This window comes from Macrobrachium rosenbergii, chromosome 39 (assembly GCF_040412425.1).
Source record: "Macrobrachium rosenbergii isolate ZJJX-2024 chromosome 39, ASM4041242v1, whole genome shotgun sequence".
Taxonomy (NCBI): Eukaryota; Metazoa; Arthropoda; class Malacostraca; order Decapoda; family Palaemonidae; genus Macrobrachium; species Macrobrachium rosenbergii.
Genome location: NC_089779.1, coordinates 5,145,001 through 5,169,507, shown reverse-complemented (window position 1 = coordinate 5,169,507; position 24,507 = coordinate 5,145,001).

Genomic DNA, 24,507 nt, shown 5'->3' with positions numbered 1-24,507 from the left:
AACGAGCGATCACATACCATGTTATTATTAAAACGTTTTACTAATTTTAAATCACTCTGTTAAGTTACCCAAAACACTAACTCTTTTGAGATATGACATCATACTACATATGATATTTCAACAATTATTATTATTACACATAACACATGATATATAGAAGAGTAAATATATCAAACCTATAGGATGATATACATATTACAAGGCAACATCATGAATAATATATATATATATATATATATATATATATATATATATATATATATATATATATATATATATATGTATATATATATATATATATATATATATATATATATATATATACATTGTGTATATATGTGCATATATATATATATATATATATATATATATATATATATATATATATATACACACAGTATATGGAGACAGAAAGAGCGAGTGGGGGGAACAGCATAAAAGCATCCCACAAAAATGTCCGATGAAGGATAGAATCAAAGGCATAAATAACTAACCTGTTTTTTTTTTAACCTGCATCTCACGCATCGAAAATATTTATCTTTCGAGAACCAGTCAACACTGTGCATAAACCTTCAGGGTGGCTTTAGAATTAAGCGGATTTTAATAATAACCTGATTATAAACGTTCTGTTTCTCTGAAGACCAAGTTGAAAACGACAGTTCTACGGCTTTATCAAAAGAAATATGACAGCCTAATTTATCCTGTGAAGTCTCGAATTTTTAATTGACCAAACTGACAATACACGAATTGTACAAATTAACACACACTGCAAAATATTGTGTCACATTTGTTCGTTGTATTTAATCGTGACCCCGTTGCTAGTGTTACAGTGTTGTGTCAGAAAACTACATGCACGAATTTCAAAACAGTAACCTTATGACGAAGACATCAAGTGACTTCTAAATTTTTTAGGTGACGTGTTAATTATAGCCTTTGATTATCACTGATTTTGGACTTTAAAATGCTTTCCTCATACCAACACTACAAGTTACTGTGAAACAATGTAAATCTGTATGGAAATACTCTGTAATGGAATGATCTCGTGTGTGTGTGTGTGTGTGTGTGTGTGTGTGAGTGTGTGTGTGCTGGAGACAAATATCCATGTGAGTGTCACCTATGCGGTCTACCAAGCTCAAACTAGTTTAGCTGAACTAGTTTGCGATGAGGTTAGACCAATACGTAGGACACTTTAACAAGGTAAGGAATTCAAGCCTAGTACAAATGCCCTACCAATCTGGAATGGTGCAAGACCCCTAAAAACAACTTACAGGCACAGAACGTTGGGAAAAGAATAGTCTTTGTAAGAGAAGAGTTGTAAAATAATAATAATAAAAAAACAGCTTGTTAACCGAAAGAAAACTTAGTCGAAAGATGAGCGCTGAAGTATGTGCTTCTACCATGAATTTAAACTGCAGATTCATCGGGATACAAGAGAGTATTAAAGCCGGACTTGCGGAAGTTTTTGAGGACTTTATATGGAGGGTGGGGGGAGATGAAAAATAATCCGAATTTCTTCTTAGCAAGAAAAACCTTCATCCTTCAAATAAGAGATAAAAATGAAGCAGCAACATCACGAGAAGGGGAGTCTAGGAATCATTCGTGCACCCAAACAATATCATGGCTACGAAAGGGAATAGGACTGGGTAAATCAAGGATTAGAATGAACGATAAGTCTGTCAAAGGAGGCTAGAACGTCGCAGGCAAAAGGCACTAAGAGTTGAGGATTTCATCTCTAAAGCGACGAAGAAAAAGGAAAATCAAGGAAAAATACTAAAATGTAAATACCGAAGTTGGCAAAAAAGTCTGGTCAGTGAAGACGCGGTGATGGTTAAAGCGAAAATTCTCGAGAGAGGAAAACTTCTAGATTTGAAATACAGAACAGTTTAGATGCATATCCAGTCTTACTACTTTACATCAGTTTTTCCTGTTACGCTTTGTTTCACTTGCTTGTTTATGAGAAGGTGTGATTTAAAATTTTTCTTTCTGTCAATGAATTGTCGCTATTTTCCTCTGAAATAACCTCACTAAAACCGAGTACTAACCGATTAAATTACTTTAAGAAGGGACGTTATGACAGGTAAAGGGACAAAAGATATGAAAAATTTTACCTTTTATTTCACAGAGACAAAAACACCAAACACTCTTTAAGCACTTTCTCCTATGCTGTTTGCAAAGGAATTCCTTCTGCATGAACCCTCACACAGTCTTAAAAATATTGCCCGAAATGAGATAAAACGCTGAAGGAACATTTCTTTTCATATTGGTTTATTCAAAAAGATTCATGACTTTTACCGATGAAAGCATGAAAAATGGACGACTGAACTTGCACGTTAATGAAGGAAAGAAAGCCAGGCGCAAGACTTGAATTAATGACAGGCACAAACTGTCAACTGCAGCGTTATTCCAGTGGAACTTCCAGACGAAAAGGACGCATGGCGTACGCTGGAGCGCGATATTTCCAGGAAAGTAATATTCACACATGAATTCTGCCCTGGACATAAAGAACAGGGGTAACAAAAAAATACACAGGACACAGGGCATCTACATCAGAAAGCATTATAGGTAATGAACAGACGCCTTACACAAAGGTTTGTTTCTGTCACCATGAAACACATGCGCAGTCATTCCTGCTCAAGGACATTCTTACAGCAGACATCACCTGCGATTCCAACAACGGTGGTAGTAATGAATATCGATGGCGAATCAACTGGGTAGTTAACCTACGTCTGGTGGCTCTAGCTTTGAGAGAGAGAGAGAGAGAGAGAGAGAGAGAGAGAGAGAGAGAGAGAGAGAGAGAGAGAGTAGTAGTACCGTTGAAACTCTGAACAAAGTAGCTGTGTACAGCATCCATTCAATACCAGTATTTATAACGAGTATTCAAACATAAATATGTACCTTCCAAGCAAGTAATAGTTTTTCCAGCATTACAACATAGCTTATGTCTTGTCAATGGAAAATTTCCTAAATATTTTATCTTACATTCATGAATAACATTTCGATAACGAACCGACAAGAAAAGAGGCAAATGAGGGGGGCGCCAGTTAATATTCCAGCGCTGCTCCAGACAATGGGGTGGAAGCTGGTGCCTGCATGAAACGACTCTCGGAATAGATATCTCAGGTCTGGCTGCTTGTGTGTGCGTGTAGCTCTCAGCCTTTGATTGCGAACACATAAACTGAGTCTGGGATACAAAGAGAACTGATATATAAGTAATGAAGTAACTCACATTAAGATGCTACCGTGAAAAAAATATTTGATCTTTTATTTTTACGCCAGCCTGTCTTCTGTTGTGATTACGATACTGTTTGCCTCTGAGTTTCACTTACTTTTAGAATTGCAGTAAAGTTATTATATTTGCCTGGACGTACTTTTAATTTGATTTTAATTGGTAACATCTTTGCAATTTGCTTCTGATACTTTTGTATCGACATGTGAAACCCATTTCCCTTCTAAATTATTATTCAAATTTAATCCAAATTTTAATTCATTTGTTTAGTTCTCTTTGGTAACTTCTAATACTACTTCATGCTGGATTCATTCTTAATACCATGTTCAAAAATTAATCCATGCCAAAAGTTAGGTCCAGGAACCAACTAAGCTATTAACTTTTCAATAAGAGATAGCTGCCCCAATATTTCTATATATCAACAATCATGGAAGAAACTTCAGCACTAGCAATAATTATCACGTTACTAACTCGTAAATGACAGTAAATAGGGTTCCTACTCGAACTCTACGAATGTCGAGAAGACGTCAGTGCAATTGGTAATGACACATCGCACTCTGGTAATTAAGGGAAGCCGTATCAAATACTGATACCCTATGACGTCGATTAATGATTCGATATTGAAAATTAAAAGGACCGACGAATCTAATCGTGATAACGGCTTGTCGGACTTCGTAAGTAAAATCATATTCAAAATAAATATGTTCTGAAAACAAAAACCTTCCAGTCGTTCCCATGTTGAAACAGTGCACGGATAAAAGGTAACACGACGATGCAATTTCCGTAAGCATCTTTGTCTTGTAGGCGAGGTACGAACGAAAGCGCAGGCCAGGAAGCTTACTAATTTATTCATTTGTTTAGTTATTGATTGAGCTGGCTTTATGCCGGCACGGGCTCTTGGCAAACAGAACACGGGGACGACTGATCTCAAGAGTAAACGTAAATGAAGTGTCACAACGCAACGTGAGAGGTGGCTGGCTGCTCCCCTTCACTTCACTACATAGCAGTGATTAAACTATTACTACGAAAAAAGTTGGATATACGTAAAGCGTGATGATTAGATCGTTGATTAATTCTGCCGCACGAGAGCAAAAAAAAAAAAAACTAGGTGGAAAAAGGCGTTAATACAGAGTACCAGGAATAGGATGATGAAATGAATTTCTTACATCTTAAAAAACACGAGGAAGCAGAATAAGAGGAAGCAGAATAATTTTAACTATGCAATCTCACCGCGAAAAAGTCTCAGGTCATCTGAACTCCCACTGTTCTAACGCAGCGAAGATGAATAATTTACTTGCAATAGAATAACCATAAGCCGCGAGCTTCCGAACTGACGACAAAATAGGATAAGGGAGATTCTGATTTTACGATTTTGTCAGAGTTGAATGAATCCACGGGAAAAAAGAAAAGATTACTGATAAAAAGAGTTAATTACATATTTTATTGTCTTTACAAGTTGTCATTAAAGAACTCGCTAACATTAACGAGCAGAAAGAATTCAACAATCAAAAGCTACGGGTTCTAAATTAACATAATCGAGTTAAAAAGGCCGATTGTCCGTCAAAGCACTTATCTTTAATGCTGATGGGAAAGAGTAAATAGTGTTTAAAACATAGGAGAAGCTGGTTAAATCTAATGACTCCAGCGCAAACAATCTAACGAAAAGGATTCTTAGATACATAACCATCACTGAAAGTCTTTGCTCCTCATTACCAAGATTTTTTCAGCAGCTTCTGAACAACGGCCGAGATATTGAAAAAGAACGTCAATTATAATATACAAAATGGGATGGAAGAGTCCAGCTCGTTATTTCTGATATTTTTAACAAGAAAGCTTCGACATCCATTATAGTTAACAGAAACGTGACATCATGAGCACATCATGATGTCCAGTCCTGGATATAATTAGATATTAAAGAAACATTTAAAAGAAATCAAGAGAAATCCACATTAATAAAAATACGTCAATTACTCAAATACATGGCATCTAAAAATACTGACATCACGAAACCCAATCGGAGAAGTGAAAAACTCCGTTGATTCCAATCTAGGTTACATACGCTGGTGACGTCAGCCGTATGTGTTGAGAGTCGCTCCAAGTCCTTTTTCAAAATAATAATAAGGGGTTTTCGCCAAAAGGCAAAACCGTCATTTGTTTCACCGATGTCGGAAGCTGGGAGATATCCAGGGTCTTTGATATCTAAACGTAAAGCATTAAATGTTTATAACGTTTCTCCTAATAAAAGTTACAATATTTTCAGATCGTTGTCATATATCCTGCATGCCATTGCTAATTTTTTTTATCAACGGTAAACTTGTTTTATCGCTTCTTAGTGCCGTATACAACCACATACAATCAATGAGACTACGGTCTACAGTGCAGCCTACTTTTGAAAGGGCTTTTATCTTTGATTTTTATTTATTTAATTTCATTTTTCCTTTAATTTTTTAAAATTTTACTTTGATGTACTTTGATTTATGTAAACTCTATTCTGTTTTCATTTTCATTTTCTATTTTTTGTTAATAACTTTCTTTTCTAATCTAACCCGTCTCAAGAGTGACCATTGGGATGGTCGGAACGTCAATGACAAAAGAAACTCTGAAAGGAATGACTGAAGTATCCAGATTCCGTCTACTGGAAATTCTACGGTTTATCCCCCGCCCCTATTTCACAACCTTCTCTTGTACAGAGAATAAATCTGATGTATAAACAGTGTTAATATATTTCTCTTTACTGAAGTATGACTAATGACCAGTTACTGACCAATATTAACGTAGAAGAGAAGAGAATTACAATGAAAATTGAGAAGACTCAATATAAAATTAACTCGCTTGATGCAGCCATCCTTTTTAACAGGACATGTTTACGAGAGGGTCTTCTTCTTTAATAATAATAATAATAATAATAATAATAATAATAATAATAATAATAATAATAATAATAATAATAATAATAATAATAAAGATCACATGCTTTTGGCGGGATAACATAATTTTTCCTTCTTTGTTCATATGTCTTCATTCTTTCAATCCCAGCCTCGATTTATGTAAACCCATTCAGATGTTGACGTCTACACACACAAAGGTTAAGACTGGTGTTGTTCCATGCAGGCACCGGATTCCATCCATTGTCAGATGGTATCCTTTGAAGAAAGGGCTGATTGCAACTCGCGAACATATCAATGGAGGCCCTTTATTTGACGAGTCTGCCGTCAGTTCGTTATCGAGATATTGATCGTGAATGAAAAAATATATATAAACAATTTCGCACTGATAAAACATACGCTGCGTTTTAAGGCTGCAAAAATTATTACTTGCTAAAAAAACCAAAGTTGGAGAATATACATTCATGTTTGAATACACATTATGAATATTAATAAAGGGTAGAAGCACGTATATAACTACTTTTCTCAGATTCATCAGTACTGTACGTGGAATTCCCCACTAAAAGATTAAGTCTGTTACATCACTGTGGTAATGTGATAACTGCATCATTTGAAAATGCTGAGCTTCGATATGTGAAACGACCTTTATTTTGTCGATAAAACAACTAATCTGCGTTCCCAAGCTAATGAAAATATGGTACGGAAATTGAAATGCTTTCGAATCTATTGGATAAGGAATAAAATTAATAGAAAAAAAAATATCTTCGTAATATTTGGCAGCAGATGATGAAGCTCTTTCAATAGTACGCAAATATTGTTGCTTAAAGTAGAAAATATTTTAATATGCTTTATAAATGAAGCGAATTAAATTAAAATAATTTTTCTTCTTGGAGTGGCGGAGCCCAAAAGCTTCAGTTATTTCTTTCATTTTCTTGTGCAGTTCTTTGTAGTTAAACAAACTTGCTGGTACTTTTTTTTTATACGTCATTTAGCAAATATTTAATTAATGATACGCAGATTGGAGAAAATTGTGCAAGTGAATGACGATACTCATGTCTATTCATTTCATGCATACTGTTTATTTTCCGTCCATAATAAATTTCATTGCTTGCAAGAACATCTAAACCCTTGAAAGCATACCATTCTTACCGAATAAGTGACTTGATTTAAAAAAGTAATCCATTTACGGTTTGAATTATTGCCTGTTTCCAGTCAAACTAGCAAGACTTCCAGTCCATTTCCTTCGATAATAATTTAAGCTTCCATTTTATATCAGGTAGCCCTGATATTTCAGAATAAACTGCAAAATGAATATTCTAAGAATTTACGACGAAAAAAGATTTCGAGGCGAAGATGTAAAAGAATTCTTTAGTTATTCTGACTACATTTGGTTCCTCCCATTTTACGCCTGAAGTGATTTTACCTCATTACGAAGAGTTAAAGTAACATATAAAAAGAAATAAGTCTTATTGCAATTCTGTGATGCATCAAAGGGACTCATCGATTATTCAGAAAACATCACTTTTAACTTTGCAGATGACGACTTTAGGGAGAAATATCGTCTGGTACACTTGAGAGAGAGAGAGAGAGAGAGAGAGAGAGAGAGAGAGAGAGAGAGAGAGAGAGAGAGAGAAGAGAAAACCATCGGTGATCATGATATTTACATTTACTTTTTTTAATTCTAAACTTATGTGGCTTCATGCTATATTCATCTAATACTTTTACACATTAATCCAATGGTAAAAACTTTCATCTATTTTTTTTCATTTAGTACGTTCGGACTTAGCCTTCTCTTTGTCTAACTTATACAAAATAAAACTATTCGTCTTTGAGCGTCTCTTGCTGATTAGACGCCTTTTCCTTCGGCGGATCAGGGCCACTGCAGTTCAACTTTTGCACATGGTTTCATTCAGACAGATATCTACAGGGTTTATTTTTTCTGCTCCTAAAAATTTCGCTCATATATATACACACGTACACACACATACATACATACATACATGCATGCATGCACACACACACACACACACACACATATATATGTATATATATATATATATATATATATATATATATATATATATATATATACACACACATGTGTATATGTATATTCGCATTACAATGAACTGTTAGCATAAAACAGTTCCGTGCTGTAGTAAATGGCCTTTCTTAATAAAAATGAATGAGGTGTCGGAAAGAACACAGCTCAGTAATTGTAAAGACAACCAATCTTGCAACACCAATGGTGGGAAATAAAAGCCGGTCTGATAAGGCACCAAAAAATTAATATGCTCCAAAAAAGTAGGAGGGAAGCCATAGTCAAATTGGTTTTTCGTTGGTTAAGCGGCTTTGTGACAGCATGAGCCCTTGTCCAAAAGTAATAGGGGTGGTAGCTGGCTTGCGGTGGACCTCTGGTCTCTGAACCAACCAGCAGAGACGACCTTTTGCAAGAAATGTGGTTAAGAAATCTTACTACTAGGACATTATGCTGGTGATTCGAAAGGTAAGATAACCGGAAAACTTTCGACTAGTTGAGTGGCAATGAAAGGGAGTCTTTATTCGAGGTAACATAGCTGGTCTTACTTCCTAGATGATGAAAGATCATTAAGTTAACAACCAATTGAAAGATGATAAGAAAGCACCGGAATCACACTGTCCATGAGAAGGCAGGAGAAGAGAAAAGCACCAGAAATGAGAGAGTAAAGTGACAGATTTCTTTAAAGAAATTATACGTACATTCAATAGCCATATGAAGAGGTCACTTTCCAATACTTTCTTCATGGGGAGGGGAAGCTCCCTGATGCCACGATCTTATTATATCATGTGTAACATAGAGATAACGACGCATTTTACGTGCGCAAGTTAATCTGATTTTTATCACTCCTCTTTCCCGGTACGTTACGTATGGTTTTCAGATATAGAAGAAAAAAACCATTATAAAACTTTTACAAAGCTGATTCACCTAATTCTATTTACATAATATAATATTTTTACACCAGGGAAATGAGAGCACACTGTACTTGTAACAGCTTCCAGTGCAACTTAAATGTCGAGTTATATATGGGTCTAGAGGAACTGGGTAGCACTAATCTAGATCGATGGTCTCTCTCTCTCTCTCTCTCTCTCTCTCTCTCTCTCTCTCTCTCTCTCTCTCTCTCTCTCTCTCTCTCTGATTTTTGCATTTACAAAACTGATATCGTTACTCCTGCACTAGATGAACAAGAGGGATCTCATGAAAACGAAACCTTTGGAATAAAGCTGATACGTGAGGATTAAAGAAAAAGAAAAGGATTCCCATTTTCCAACTTCATTTCAATCAAAATGATCAAGAGGTGAAAAGACACGGCGTAAAAGTTATGGAATCAGGTACAGGCAAATGGGACTTCAAATACTACAAGGAAAATAAATAAAACACTCTGTGAAACAAAAGTAGATAAATTGGGCACGGAAACGAAATAAAAGGACCGTTCAAGTTTAAATGGAATCTCTTGAAATCCCGAAAAAGGTTTATCCTTTTGTTTTCAAGGAGAGAATTAACTTTCCACTCAACTATACAATTTCCCCACGACTTATTTCTCTCCACAGAGTATTTTGAGCATGAGAAAATGAAATTATTGGAATTGTCACTCAAGCTTCAATAGCCCTTTTTCAACAAATTTTAATATCCTTAGAACTGAAATATCATATAAATAAAATCACCAACAAGACCACTTCTCTTGATCTTTACACCACTAGATGAGATCAAGCCCTGGACTGGCACGCTCTCTATAGCAACCCGCGAACAGTCACTAAAGAATGTCTCCATTTCGTTTGAATTTCACATACCAAAAGGTTTCTTCGAAGCTAGACAATAAACCGAGTAATTCGAGAGGGAAGCCAGTTGCAAATCTCTTGGGAAAAATCTGACAAAAGACAAATTAGAGTCAATGGAATATTTTTCTTCCTGTGAAGAGATACTGACATTTAAAGGTATTTCCATCCTTGTCAGTAAGTTTAATTTTTCCATTTTTTAAACATCAAAGATGAAAGAATTTCAACCAGAGCAATTCTTCTCAGGTGTCACAAAAATATACGTGTACTTCTACAATATATATTATTTCTTAAACATGCATTCAATGGGCATATGGTAATTCTTATGTAAGCATAGTTGTGTGCATGTGAGAGAGAGAGAGAGAGAGAGAGAGAGAGAGAGAGAGAGAGAGAGAGAGAGAGAGAGAGTGAAATTTCATACAGACCATTAAGATTACCTTATCTCCAAAGGACACTATATACCTCATCTTGAAAGACGGGGCTTTATAGGAAACGCAAAATAGAGGCATTGAGAGCGTACCAAACCTAGTAAGTAGTTGGAAATGAATCAGAATCCCGGGATAAGTCATTTCCACAAGCAAATATCTGGATGGTAGTGGGTGTGATCAGGTATCCGAAAGGAGTGTGACCAACATTGTAAGGGTACATCACAGCAGGGTGAAAGTAAGATTAAAAAGAATGATTTTTGATTCACTCCGGTAAAGAAGGGACTCAGAAGAAGAAAAACCCAAATATGCGAACCAGCAAAGGCGAACAAATTAAGTCTACCTTAGTTTAACCAGACCACTGAGCTGATTAACAGCTCTCCTAGGGCTGGCCCGAAAGATTAGATTTATTTTACGTGGCTAAGAACCAACTGGTTACCTAGCAACGGGACCTACAGCTTACTGTGGAATCCGAACCACATTATAACGAGAAAATGAATTTCTATCACCAGAAATAAATTCCTCTAATTCTTCATTGGCCGGTCGGAGAACCGAACGCGGGACCAGCAGGGTGCTAGCTGATTACGATACCCACCCGCCCAATGAGGAACTGCAAAGGCGAACAAGTCAGTCATAAAGTCGTAGCGAACAAAATACCTCGGAATGTTTATGGGCCACAACTACATCAGTATCTCCACGACGATTCGGAATGTAACCTCAGTATCTAAACTCTTAAAGTAAACGCGAAGATAAATTTAATTTTCATTTATCAAAATTCATCAAAGACAAACAGACTGAGATTTCAAATAACAATGGTGGATGATACCTGAAGGTGGGATATACATGGAGGTTTGAATCATCGGCAAATATATGAATAGGAGATAAGGTAAAATAAAGGATTTTATGATATAAAATAAAATCTCTATGCAAGCTCATTTCTATTTGGAGCCGTCGTGGGTTTCCGGTGGAGATTTAAAGAGAAAAGAAAGAAAAAAAAAATCTTTTTTTTGTTCAAATTGTTGCGTTGCTGAAAGAAGAGCATTTTGTTAGGCTATAAAAGATTAAAATACAAAACAAAAAATACAAAAAAAAAAAAATCTAATTACTCTATATCAAATATATAACTATCATGGGAATCTGAATTTTTCTTTCTATACTCCATACCAACTCTTCAATCAAACATAGCTATTACAGGTTCTGAATGAAAGCCTGAAAATTTATGAAACGATTTCCATTCCTTTGTACCACCCTCTTTATAAAATCCAAGCTGTATTTTTCAAGATTTTAATTCAAAATTGACATTCGCAGAGCGCTCAAAAGTATGAATTTTTGTTATACCCGAAAAATATCCTATGGATCCTGAAATTGCATTTGTCCTTTGATAAATCACCGCGAAACTCATATCTCAAACGAAGAAAAGCGACCCACCAGCAATATCGGAAAACGTTTATTGGTGTAAGGAAAAGAGAACTGAATTGCTATGTTCAATTTGGCAATACGAGGCCAATGCATATATTAAAGCAAACCTAATCTTAAAAAAGATGTTGGGCTACATAAAATACAGCACAGGTGAATTTAAAAAAACAGCTGTATCTCGAGAAAAAAAATCAATTATATCGGAATTAGACAAATTGACCTCTGATTTTAGCGAAACCTGTAGTCTATTTCTTCAAATTTTATTTAAATAAACTTTGTTAATTATCTGTGGTGTAAGATCAGACTCAATAAAGAGCATCTACCGCACATCTGACAATTATTTTTGTTACAGCCGCTTCCTGTCCTCTTTGATTTACTATACAAGGCCTCATTCTGGTAGGGGAATTAGGGTCTATGAAACGATGCAATGCTTCCATAGGTTTACAAGTAATCTCTCTCTCTCTCTCTCTCTCACACACATATATATATATATATATATATATATATATATATATATATATATATATATATATATATATATATAATCATAATCTCTGCTCTTTACATCTGGTATCACGAAATAACAGAATAACTTGGCTCTGAGTTGGGTACACAATCAATTTACAATGAAAAGCTGGTGACAGTCAGATGAGAATAAAAATCAGCAAGTTAAATTTAAACATACCAACAACAACAGCGATGCTACTATTTCTATCAGCCCTTCGTTGGCTGAGTCGGTTGAGCTTCAGACTGTCACTCGATGGGCCGGAGTTCACTTCCCCCGGCCGGCTGATGAAGAGTTAGAGGAATTTATTTCTGGTGATAGAAATTCATTTCTCGCTATAATGTGGTTCTGATTCCACAATAAGCTGTAGGTCCCGTTGCTAAGTAACCAATTGGTTCTTAGCCACGTAAAATAAGTCTAATCCTTCGGGCCAGCCCTCTCTAGGAGAGCTGTTAATCAGCTCAGTGGTCTGGTAAAACTAAGGTATACTTAACTTTCACTATTTCTGTTGACACTGTTGGCGTGCAGCACTACATACTGACATGCGAATAAACCTTTAAGAACATTATTGGGAGGAGGTCATGGTCTGTGGCCGTTACAGGAATGTTAATCCTAGAATGAATTACAAAGCCAGTCTGATGTCCCAAGTCATGAGAAATCTGTTAAGGATACAGAACTGAACAATATGCACAGTACATCGGCAACACAAAAGGTAACCTGGATAGCCTTCAGCCTATCTTTCAACGTTACAGCAAAGAACACAATAATTGTGTATGAAAGATACTTTTGCCCACTGAATACCACCAAAAGATCTTTAAATTCCAGTTCCAACAGCTGTATGTACTCGAGGAAAGTTTTCTAGTAAGATGAAGAACCGAGTATTCTGTCTCTCCTTGGCTGAAAAATAAACCACAACAATAAAGATATTTTGAGCTTCCGCAGCCGTCTTAGACAATGACCCCGTACATTTTTATCAAATTGAAATTAGGTAAAATGTGGCGTCCATAATGAGCACCTTTCAAAGCAGTCATAAAAGTAATCACGATATTTCCTATGTACCCCTTCTGTAGTTCTGCTCCATTTCCACGCTGACCTTCCGTATCAAGACGGCGATTGGATCCATTTAACTATTCAAAAATGATAAATGCGAAATGCGCTGGCAAACGACAGCAGTCCATTACCGGGAAATCGCCTAACACCTACACCAGAGCTTCCATTTCAGGAACGCTTTTCATGTTCCTTCCTTTTATCGTCACACCAACTTCAGTCGTTATGGCAGACCTACGTGTGTTACTTACAGGTACGCATCACTTCACCTCATATATTAAGCTGTTTTACTTTTCATTTTACCTCGGTACTTTCCACTGCTTAAACTATTTATCTTTGTAACTGCAATTTTGAAAAGACATTTACTGTTTGATTACTACAATGAATTCGATTTGTTTTCTGCTTCGGGTGACTGTCCTCTTTCATGAAATCAAGTAGCTATCGGTTTAACTCTATGATTTCACCATTTCTCATCATTTATCATATTCTCCGTCACTTTTATATAAGAGATTACCTTACCTTTCATACTCCTAGGAAGTTTCCGAACCATTTCAGTCTATCGCGACAAGAGATGCTCAGGAAAAATGTAAATCATTGCCATTCATTTCGATTTCTGTTCTATGTTAAACTAGAAATACATGCCAGCAACTGCTCCGGTGAGAGGGGTCAGGGTGCAATCACTATAGGACGCGAAAGTTCAAGGAAAAAGTGTACATTGCAAAACCTAATGCTACAAGATAGAGGAGGCGGCATTGCTTAGTGCGTGGGAGATGAAAAGGAAAATTTTATATCTAGACTTGTGCATTTTCCTTTTGCATGACCTGTGTACGCACTTTTTTCAGTTCTCTGTAACGCTATATATGCTTGTTCATATATATATATATATATATATATATATATATATATATATATATATATATATACACACACACACACACACACACACACATATATATATATATATATATATATATATGTATATATATATATATATCACAAAACAATCACACAGTTTCACCGCGTATATATATTCCTACTACTCGTGTTAGGCGTTAATGAGACAGGATGATTTAGATGCCAGATTCTTTAATTTCATATACAAAAATAATAATAAAATATCAAGGGGGATCGTAGATAACGTCTTCATCAACTGCTATAAAAAAAAACAATGGAAAGCAACATATATAATAATTTTGAGAACAAGATCACTTTTGAAAATATATACCCGAGTTTTAAGAACACACACAAAAAGATGGTCAGTAAGAAGATAATCCTTAACATCGGAGGATTAAGCATACAACCACGGAGATTAAGAGGACTGAAGGGGAGGGGAGGGAAGGGCAGGGGAAGGTGTAGATCAACGGGCAGGTCATCCCAGGGATTAGAAAAAGAAGATTGTATGTCTCCGAAAGTTAGTACTTGGTAAATAGTACCTCGCAGATTGAAGAACCTGGCATCTAAAGCATCCCGCCTCACTGAAGCCTATTATAAGAGTACACACACACACACACACACACACACACACACACACACACACACATATATATATATATATATATATATATATATATATATATATATATATATATATATATATATATATATACCCACACATACATGCATACATACATACCTACCAACATACATACATAAACATACATACATATATACATATATATATACATATTTATATATGCATATATATATTATGTATGTATTCAGTGCTGCTTATTACATATCTACTTGATATAAACCTTCAGACATTATAACCTGGATATAATAAAAAGGTTAAGCAATATTTATATATATACTAAAAGGGGACATAGCATATCTAACGTACAGCAGAGTGTTACGGGGAAATTTAGCGATTGTAGATGACATTTAGCATAGAGCTGTCATTCAGCTTAGCAAACATCACAGGGATTTAAAACAGAAACTGTTCTTTATTTCGACACATTCATCATTTTACGTGCTCGTTTAATCCCGGACTGTGCAATGGCTGGAGACTACGAGATTAATTGCAAACAACTGAAAAAATTGGGAATGTATGCAAGACAATATTGTGGATTTAGTCACATCATTATCATTCTAGTGTAAATTTCAACAATAATGACACTGTACATGATAGATGAGATGAAAATGAATGTTAATTATTTTGAATGAATAAGAATGGATCCCTCCAGAATATATTACCACCCAGGTTTTCAACAAGCATTTTGGGATAAGCCCCTCTTTACCCCTGCAGATACCAACCTCAGTCGACTAGCTACCAATATTGGCAAAATGAGATTTAACCAAAACACCCTAAAGTGCTCCACATCCCCAATCGTCAACGAAGTTATATTATTAGTGTATCATCGTCATAATTAAAAAAAAAATGGTAATCCCAACTGGCAACTGTCACGTAAAACATAAGTTCCTTGTTGGACGACTCGGTAGAGTTCTCGGCTAGCACTCTGCTAGGCCCGAGTTCGAGTCTACGGCCGGCCAATGAAGAATTAGAGGAATTTATTTCTGGTGACAGAATTTCATTTCTCGCTATAATGTGGTTCGGATTCCACAATAAGCTGTAGGTCCCGTTGCTAGGTAACCAATTGGTTCTTAGCCACGTAAAATATGTCTAATCCTTCGGGCCAGCCCTACGAGAGCTGTTAATCAGCTCAGTGGTCTGGTTAAACTAAGGTGTACTTACTTTTTCACGTAAAACACGGCGACCGAGAGTTTTCGGCCATCTTAGATATGTGGCGGAAATTGAGTGGGTGTTTATTCCGCCACTGGTAGAAATATTTTTGTTTTAAGTATTTCAAACGCCAAAATTTAGGTTCCAATTGGCACGTTGCTGATGTAGTGACCAGCAATTCTAATAAAGCCATTTCAGCTCTCTTCTGGCAAGGTCGGGAGGAAACGGAAGGACCTCAACAAGTGGATAAAGATCGGTATTCGAAGTGTCCTCACACCGCGGAAATGATTGATTGATTTTATTAGCCTAGCGTTAAACAATTGTAGGTAATCGACGCCGCGTCACAGTGCAGGACAAGGACATTAACGCGCACACACGTAGCGGAATTATTTGTCATATTATAAATGACAGTGATCACTAAAACACTGGTCCCAAATCTCTCTTTGGATTTCTGTAAACCTCCCCAGTCGTTCGTTATGAACGTTATGGATGATATGGGTCTACTGAAACTGCTTCCACATCAGGACCGAAAAAAGGGCATGAAACACTGTTATGGACCTGCATAACAGTAAAGTTAAACCAATTTGATGGACAGCGCAAATGCTGAAATCAATTCTGAAAGTTGAATCATGAAACGCAGAGTAAAATCATTCCATGTAATAGGAAACTATCCTATTTCGATCTCTTACGCCAAGTATTTTCATCAGCCAATTTCCTAAACAGAACAAGTCTACACAGAGACCTGGTATATGAGGAATGAATTAGAAAGAGAGGATTTAAAAAAATAAATAACATCCTATTACAAATTCCGGTGACAGCAATTCAATCAACCTTTATTGATTTTTATGGCCCAGAGCAAAATTACGACGAATACCAAAATTTATATATGTAAAAAAGATACTGAATGCGTTATGGGAAAAGGAAACATCACGATCTCATTTTATATCGTTAATGTATGAGGAGGCGACATATGTTAAAAAAGTATACCTTAGTTTAACCACACCACTGAGCTGATTAACAGCTCTCCTAGGGCTGGCCCGAAGGATTAGACTTATTTTACATGGCTAAGAACCAATTGGTTACCTAGCAACGGGACCTACAGCTTATTGTGGAATCCGAACCACATTATACCGAGAAATGAATTTCTATCACCAGAAATAAATTCCTCTAATTCTTCATTGGCCGGCCGGAGACTCGAACGCGGGCCCAGCAGAGTGCTAGATGAGAACTATACCGACCTGTCCAACGAGGAACTGCAACATATGTTGAACCATTTGATTTTTTCCTTTTCTTAGGTTTCATTACTTGAGTGTGTGTGCGTGAGAGAGAGAGAGAGAGAGAGAGAGAGAGAGAGAGAGAGAGAGACTGCATTATGTAAAAACAAGTTGAATAAAACTGACGTTCTAATCAATAGCCTAAGGCAAATTCACTCTACAGTGAGACTAACTGGAATGCAAAGTCGTCTCAATAAACTGGAGGCTTCATTTGAAACGCGGTCAACCGATAAAAGTCACTTCAAGCCTTTGAGAATAAGTTCTAACACAATCAACTGTCGTCATGCTACAGACGTTCCCTCATAAAAAAGTGGCTACACTTTACAAGTGATTTTTTCGAGAAAATATCAAAACGCTAAATACAACCCAGCGAGTCAGAATATCAAAAACATTTGTAACTGAGAAAAACTGAAACAGCACTGCACTGGCCACTCCCTTTGCATTCACAAGGCGTTAATATAAAAGAGGGGAAGCTGCAGTCATTTATATTTTTTTTTTTAATAAAGGTGGAAAGGAAATGTGAAATTTACATATAACAGCCCCGATTCACTATTCTAACCATCGCAAAATTTCAAGAATTGAAGTATTTTAGTATTTTCCAGAATATAACCTATACGTGCACTGCAAAAATTACGAAAAGATAAGTGAATGTAACCGATATACAAAATAAATGATGCAAAATGTTGGGAAAGGAGACATTAGAAAGATATCACAAACGAAAAACTCAAAGTCATTCCCACATACATACATACATCGATTCCCTGCTACAGCACACCTACACATTTAAAGCTCTGTGGACTGGGGGAGCCTTGTGGAGAGAAGAAAAAATGATCTCTCTCCCTTGCCGCGCCATTTTAGAGAATAATTCGACCACTGCGGGACGCTCGTGTATGAAAAGTAAAATTTTGTTATCTATGCTTAAATCAAATATTCAGCGAGATTTTTGAAAAAGGCAGGGGAGGGGATTTCAATCCCGTACTGCGGTACTAAATCCAAGAGGAAAAGACGAAAAGCATTGAACAAAATAAAGAAAAGAAAATCTCGTTCTTGCGGTTTCCCGCCTATCTGAAAATTGAACTGCCGAGGGACGAGGGTAAATATTTCAACGAAATCAAGCAACAGTAGTTTACAATAAAATAGTAATATTACTATATTATCCGGGATGGACCTGCAAAAAAGGCTTCCATTATGTGTAAATAAAAAATAAAGTTACGTTTTCAAAGCTGGACATGCCATACTGAACAGTTTACGTAAATTCAAGCAAGAATTAACTGTCCCCAAGACTACTTTGAATAGGATCCCTCAAAACATTCACATCAGTTTCTACAGAGGCTAATAAAATAGTGATTTAAAACATACAGTACATGTATTACCAGAAGTGTGTGTAGAAACTGTATCACATTACAAATATATTTTCATGCAGGAATACCAGCTCTAGTCTTAAACGCACACGCATATATATATATATATATATATATATATATATATATATATATATATATATATATATATATATATATATATATTTTGGCAATCACTTTTCACGCAACGTACTTGAATGGAAAAATAAAACCAAAAGCTAGAGAAAGTTTGAACACGATATTCCGATAGTGTGAGTTACAGTACAAGAACTCAGCATTACCAAATGTGGAACTTATTTTTTACAATATATATATATATATATATATATATATATAAATTATATATTTATACATATTTGTTTATATTTATGATGCTCTAAATACGATTTAAGTTACATGATTCTTCACATAACATGCTGTGCGCAAAAAGTTATCGACGATATAAGGAAAACTGTTCGGAAATGCCAAATATCATTACCAACCTTGAGGAGAAAATTGAATCTGCATTAACATGCTTAGAAAAAAAAAAGACTGATCACTGTATGATTATCCAGGAAACTGGTCGAGCCTTATGTTAATCACTGTTTAAATTTACGTCGGTAATAATCCTAATTATGAATAAAATACGACATCGCATAAGCTAAACAAGATTAAACCTAAGCAATATTACATTCTTTTAGTTAGTTGCATGTTACTTCCTCAGCCGGTGAAGGATAAATAGCGAGGGATTACTCCTGATGACTCATATAAATGGATAGCATTTGAAATCCCTACGCAAAGTGCCTTCCTCCTAATATGAAAGTCACACAAGCGAAGGCCTTACATTACCCAACATCTTAATGGGATTGAAACTGTCGACAATGAGCGAAGATTCCTGTTTTCAGCACGCAGACCTTCAAACAGTCATTAAATGACAATGCAGAGAGAGAGAGAGAGAGAGAGAGAGAGAGAGAGAGAGAGAGAGAGAGAGATTTCTCAATTATTCACTACTGTCAAGTCCATTTTCTATGTATTTTTTGCTTCCCATTCTCTCACATCTCTGTAAAAGAAGGTAAAAAAAGGTAATATATTTTACTGCATTTCTATTCTTTTCGACAAAGGACCCTACCCCCCCTAAGGGATGAAGTGAATGAACATTTTCCGTAATATACTAATTCATGGTATTTCACTTGAAATGTAATATGAATACATTTTCAACACACTGAAATCAGAATATCTCAACACTGACTTTGCCATTCATTATACCAGACCATGCTAATCTCACACCTATTACATTACACCATGAAAGAAAGCATACTACCACTGAGTGTATTTCTGCACATTTCATTTTGATATGCAGAAGGAACCCTGAGACTGGGATTGAAACCAAGGGAAATACTACAATGATAAGTAGTAAAAGGTGTGCTCTTTCATAATATTATACATATTAACCCAAAACCGGACAATAACAACCTTAATGCTGAATTTTCTGTTTATTTCAACATTTTGATGTTGACAAATGATGAAGATACGCAGTAGCAGGCGTACAATGAACGGGAAAAATGATCAAGCCCAAACGTAAAAGAGCAAAATATCTTATCGGCCTTAACATTCAGTCTGAATGCAGACTGGGATAGTGGCAGCGATGTTGGGTTTAACCACCGTTCTCCTGCACTAGAGTGTTAGCAAGCTAAAAAAAAGGCCTGCTTAAGAAAGTTCTCTGATTAGGAATGAAATGCACGCCTACTAACTGAACTGGGGGAAATTAACATTTTTAAACATCTAAAGGAAAAAATACACCATTTTCGGTTATACATAAAAGTAAATGAACATTTTTAAACATCTAAAGGAAAACAATACACCATTTTCGGTTTTACATAAAAGCAGTGAATAATTAAAAATAATAGCCAAATTGTTTAAAAAAAAAAAAAAAATTCTGAACTGCTTAAACTTTACGGCCCAGTGGTATCTAAGCAAGCAATCAGTTGAGACAAGAAAGATTTTAAAACACGGAAATGTTTGAAACTAGAACCAGTTCTGAAGCCTTCATATCTGTATAGTAGAAAATATATCCATGCCATATATACTCCTTTACTTAAAAGCAACCATATACACAATGAGGTCTAGCCTTAGACAGAATATGAGAAAATTTAATCCATAACACTACGTTAGCTGTGGGAAGCTTGGATAAAGGGGAAACATATCCACGATTAGAGGAGAAAACTGTAATTAATGTAGCTTTTGTAACATTAATGTTAATTGTCAATTTAACGATACGTACTCATTTTCAATATTTCTTGATTTATTGTTCCTTTACTGTTTACTTATTTGTTGTCAATTTAACGATACATACACATTTTCAGTATTTATTTATTGTTCATTTATTGTTTATTTACTTATTGTCAATTTAACGATACATATACATTTTCAGCATTTATTTATTGTTTATTTATTTATTGTCAAAATAACGATACATACAAATTTTCAATATTTATTTACTGTTCATTTCGGCTTTAAAAACTCGGAGGTAAATCTTCTCGGGGAACCATCTGTTTATTTCAGACAAGCAAACATTCATCTTGTATAGCAATAGACCTAATGCTAATCTCATTAAACTTATATGTACAGCAAACTAATACTAATTTAAATAAACAGTTTTATAGAGTGGTATTCCAAAATGTGGCACCTTCTCAATTATGAATACGAAATTCAAATGAATGAACTCTTTTTGACATATGATGACTGAGAACACGTTCAAGAATGAAACTTGACTTTCTTACTAAAACTCCGAAGTTCACAATGATAAGTCCTTTCGCATATGAAATCTCATTAGAACTCGAGAGTGAAACCACTTCACAAACAGCCAAAACTATTACACAAAAATTCAAGATTCTTGTTATATCTGATACCAAATAAACGAGAGAACGATAGATCTGGTCACAGAGTCCATTGCAATGATTAAAAAATCTGAACTGCGAACTCGACTTTCTTTGCATTTTCTGTTACGAACAGTAGATCCTCGTTGGACGAGTCGGTAGAGTTCTCGGCTAGCACTATGCTAGGCCCGAGTTCGAGTCTCCGGCCGACCAATGAAGAATTAGAGGAATTTATTTCTGGTGACAGAAATTCATTTCTCGTTATAATGTGTGGTTCGGATTCCACAGTAAGCTGTAGGTCCCGTTGCTAGGTAACCAATTGGTTCTTAGCCACGTAAAATAAGTCTAATCCTTAGGGCCAGCCCTAGGAGAGCTGTTAAGCAGCTCAGTGGTCTGGTTAAACTAAGGTATACTTAACTTTTTGTTACGAACAGTAATCATGTGATTAATAATCTCACGGAGTTCAGCTTTAAAAATGAAAGACTGGGGTTTGGATCACGTGCGTTCACTGAAACTACTACAATTAATCAAAAGGATTGCTTACGTGAGAACAAAATAATCATATTTTCAGGAATAAAAAGCTTCAGTCCATAGATAAGCGTTTTAATATCAGTAAAATATCATTTGAAAGATATTACCGCTGCTGCCATGACGCTTAAGAATATTAAAACGTTTCATGCCAGAGAGGGAATTCTTATAAAATTAAAACTTATTTTCAAGCAACATTTTTGTTACAGGTTGTGATAAGATGCGATAAAAAATAGAAATCCTTTAAACCCAAAAGACAAAAATGCTTTACAAAATGAGTCGCCATTAACAGAAAGTTCCCTTTATTTTTCCTGTTACCTATTAAAATTGATGGAGTAAATGAATATGATTCAGAGACCAGTCTGATATTACAATGGAATCGGTCGAAATAACATGAAAGGAAAATTGACTTGTAATTTACAACAGAAATCATGACAAAAAAAAAAAGCAAAGAATACCGTAAGAGCTAGTAAATCACCGAATCTGATCATACCCAGATGCATAGCATTGGCTGAGTACAGAATATAAAATACACCACAGATTCTGATCAGGAGATCAAATGAACCTAATTCGATCTAAAAGATTAAGGTCCGTGAATGGTTTTGTGAAGCCATCAAGTATTAAACTCCTACACCCAACAAAATATTGTTCCTTTAGGAGAGAGAGAGAGAGAGAGAGAGAGAGAGAGAGAGAGAGAGAGAGAGAGAGAGAGAGAGAGAGAGAGAGAGAGAGAGAGACTTAACCCAAGCGATCACATAATTCACTTTGAGATTACGTAAAGGTTCACTGCTTACATAATGAGAAATTAGAAATTAAAAACAGCAGTCGAATCATTAATTAACATAAATATTACTGTTCAATACTGATAAACAGGAAATAAAAAAAAAAAAACACATTGAACAACTATCTCAACAGCCATTTTATTCCCACCATTTCCGCTCTGTCTATTTCTCCTCTACTAATAACGATCATAAAAGCAATAAAGTAAAGCCAACAATAAACTGCCCAGATCTGACAGCTATATTACCAAATGGAAGGTTCGTAGTTACGGTCAGCGTACTTATAGCGACTTTATTACCCCTCAGCCTAGGGCGGAATAATCCCGCTGAACCTCTTTTATTATCTCTCTTTCCTTAAGGAAGCCAATCAAACACTAGTGTCACGAACTGGGACAAAATTCACCTAATAAAAAGTACACAAATTCAGTACATCGGTCCTTCAGCACTGTTTACTTTTTTGGGATAGCACAATAAGGCTTAAACTCCTCGTAAATTCACTTGAAACTTTTTAAAGACTTCTTACCCTTCATCCTTCGCTCTTTTTGGGGGACTGTGACATGGCAATAGAAAATAAATTTTAAGGGCATGTCATTTTTAACAATTCAGTACTTCTCCAAAGCACTTTTCATTTAATGAAAAAAGTGGTAATTTTCTGCATTTTAATTTTTTTTTTTTTTATTAATCGAAGGTATGACTTGGGTGAATAAGATGTTTACGCCAGACAGCGTAATGCAAAAGTTACAACAGAAACACTAAGAACTAAGTATCTATGTCTGGTGGCTGTGTCTTCATCAGTCGAATGAAATTCTTCGCCTTAATGCTCATCCGTCTTAAACATACTGTCAAAGTTAAGTATACCTTAGTTAAACCAGACCACTGAGCTGATTAACAGCTCCCCTAGGGCTGGCCCGAAGGATTAGATTTATTTTACGTGGCTAAAAACCAAACACAGACCGCTTTCAATTGCACAATCGCAACAGTCCTCTCTGAATTTCATACTGTCTTATCCGTCAGTACTCTCCACATTCAGTTCTCAATACTTATTAGCTACAAAGAACTGACTAACGACGTTCTCAAGGAAATCTGCCGCGGATCAACGTTCAGGAAAATCGTCCTCTCAAAGCTAGTTTAGGTTCCCTGTCGATTGTTGCTTACTGCAGTGGGTAAATGCTGATACCTAATTTATAGTGGGCTGGGTACCTTAGGATAAGGTTCAGAAACACTCGTTAACACTGATAAAACACCCCTTGCCATTTTTTTTAAAGTAATTATATTGACGTAAATTATCTTTCCAAATGAGGGCAATTACTGTAAGTAAGTGCCTTTCAACAGCCTTTCCAGTTAGTTTTTATTTGCTCACCAGCCTTCACATATGTGAGATAATTATTTCACATGGAACGTGAAATTACCATGAAGTTCAGCTACCCAGTACTAATGATATAAAATACGAGTTGTAAATCCGACTCCGCTAAAACGAACACAAAGCTAATCCCAGTGCTTCAAATCATTCACATCCTCCGGATGGTGCTCAAAATAGTGTTTTAAAATCTTTGAATATTATGAAGCTAGAGCCTAACAGAGAGAAGAGGTGACAAGCAGTGTAATTAGCATCGTCACGGAAGAATTGCCTCTCAGCATCGCTGGTTCTCTGTCTACCTGAGAGAGAGAAACGCTTGGACGGGTGGTAAGGCGAGCAAGATGTGTTAATGAGAG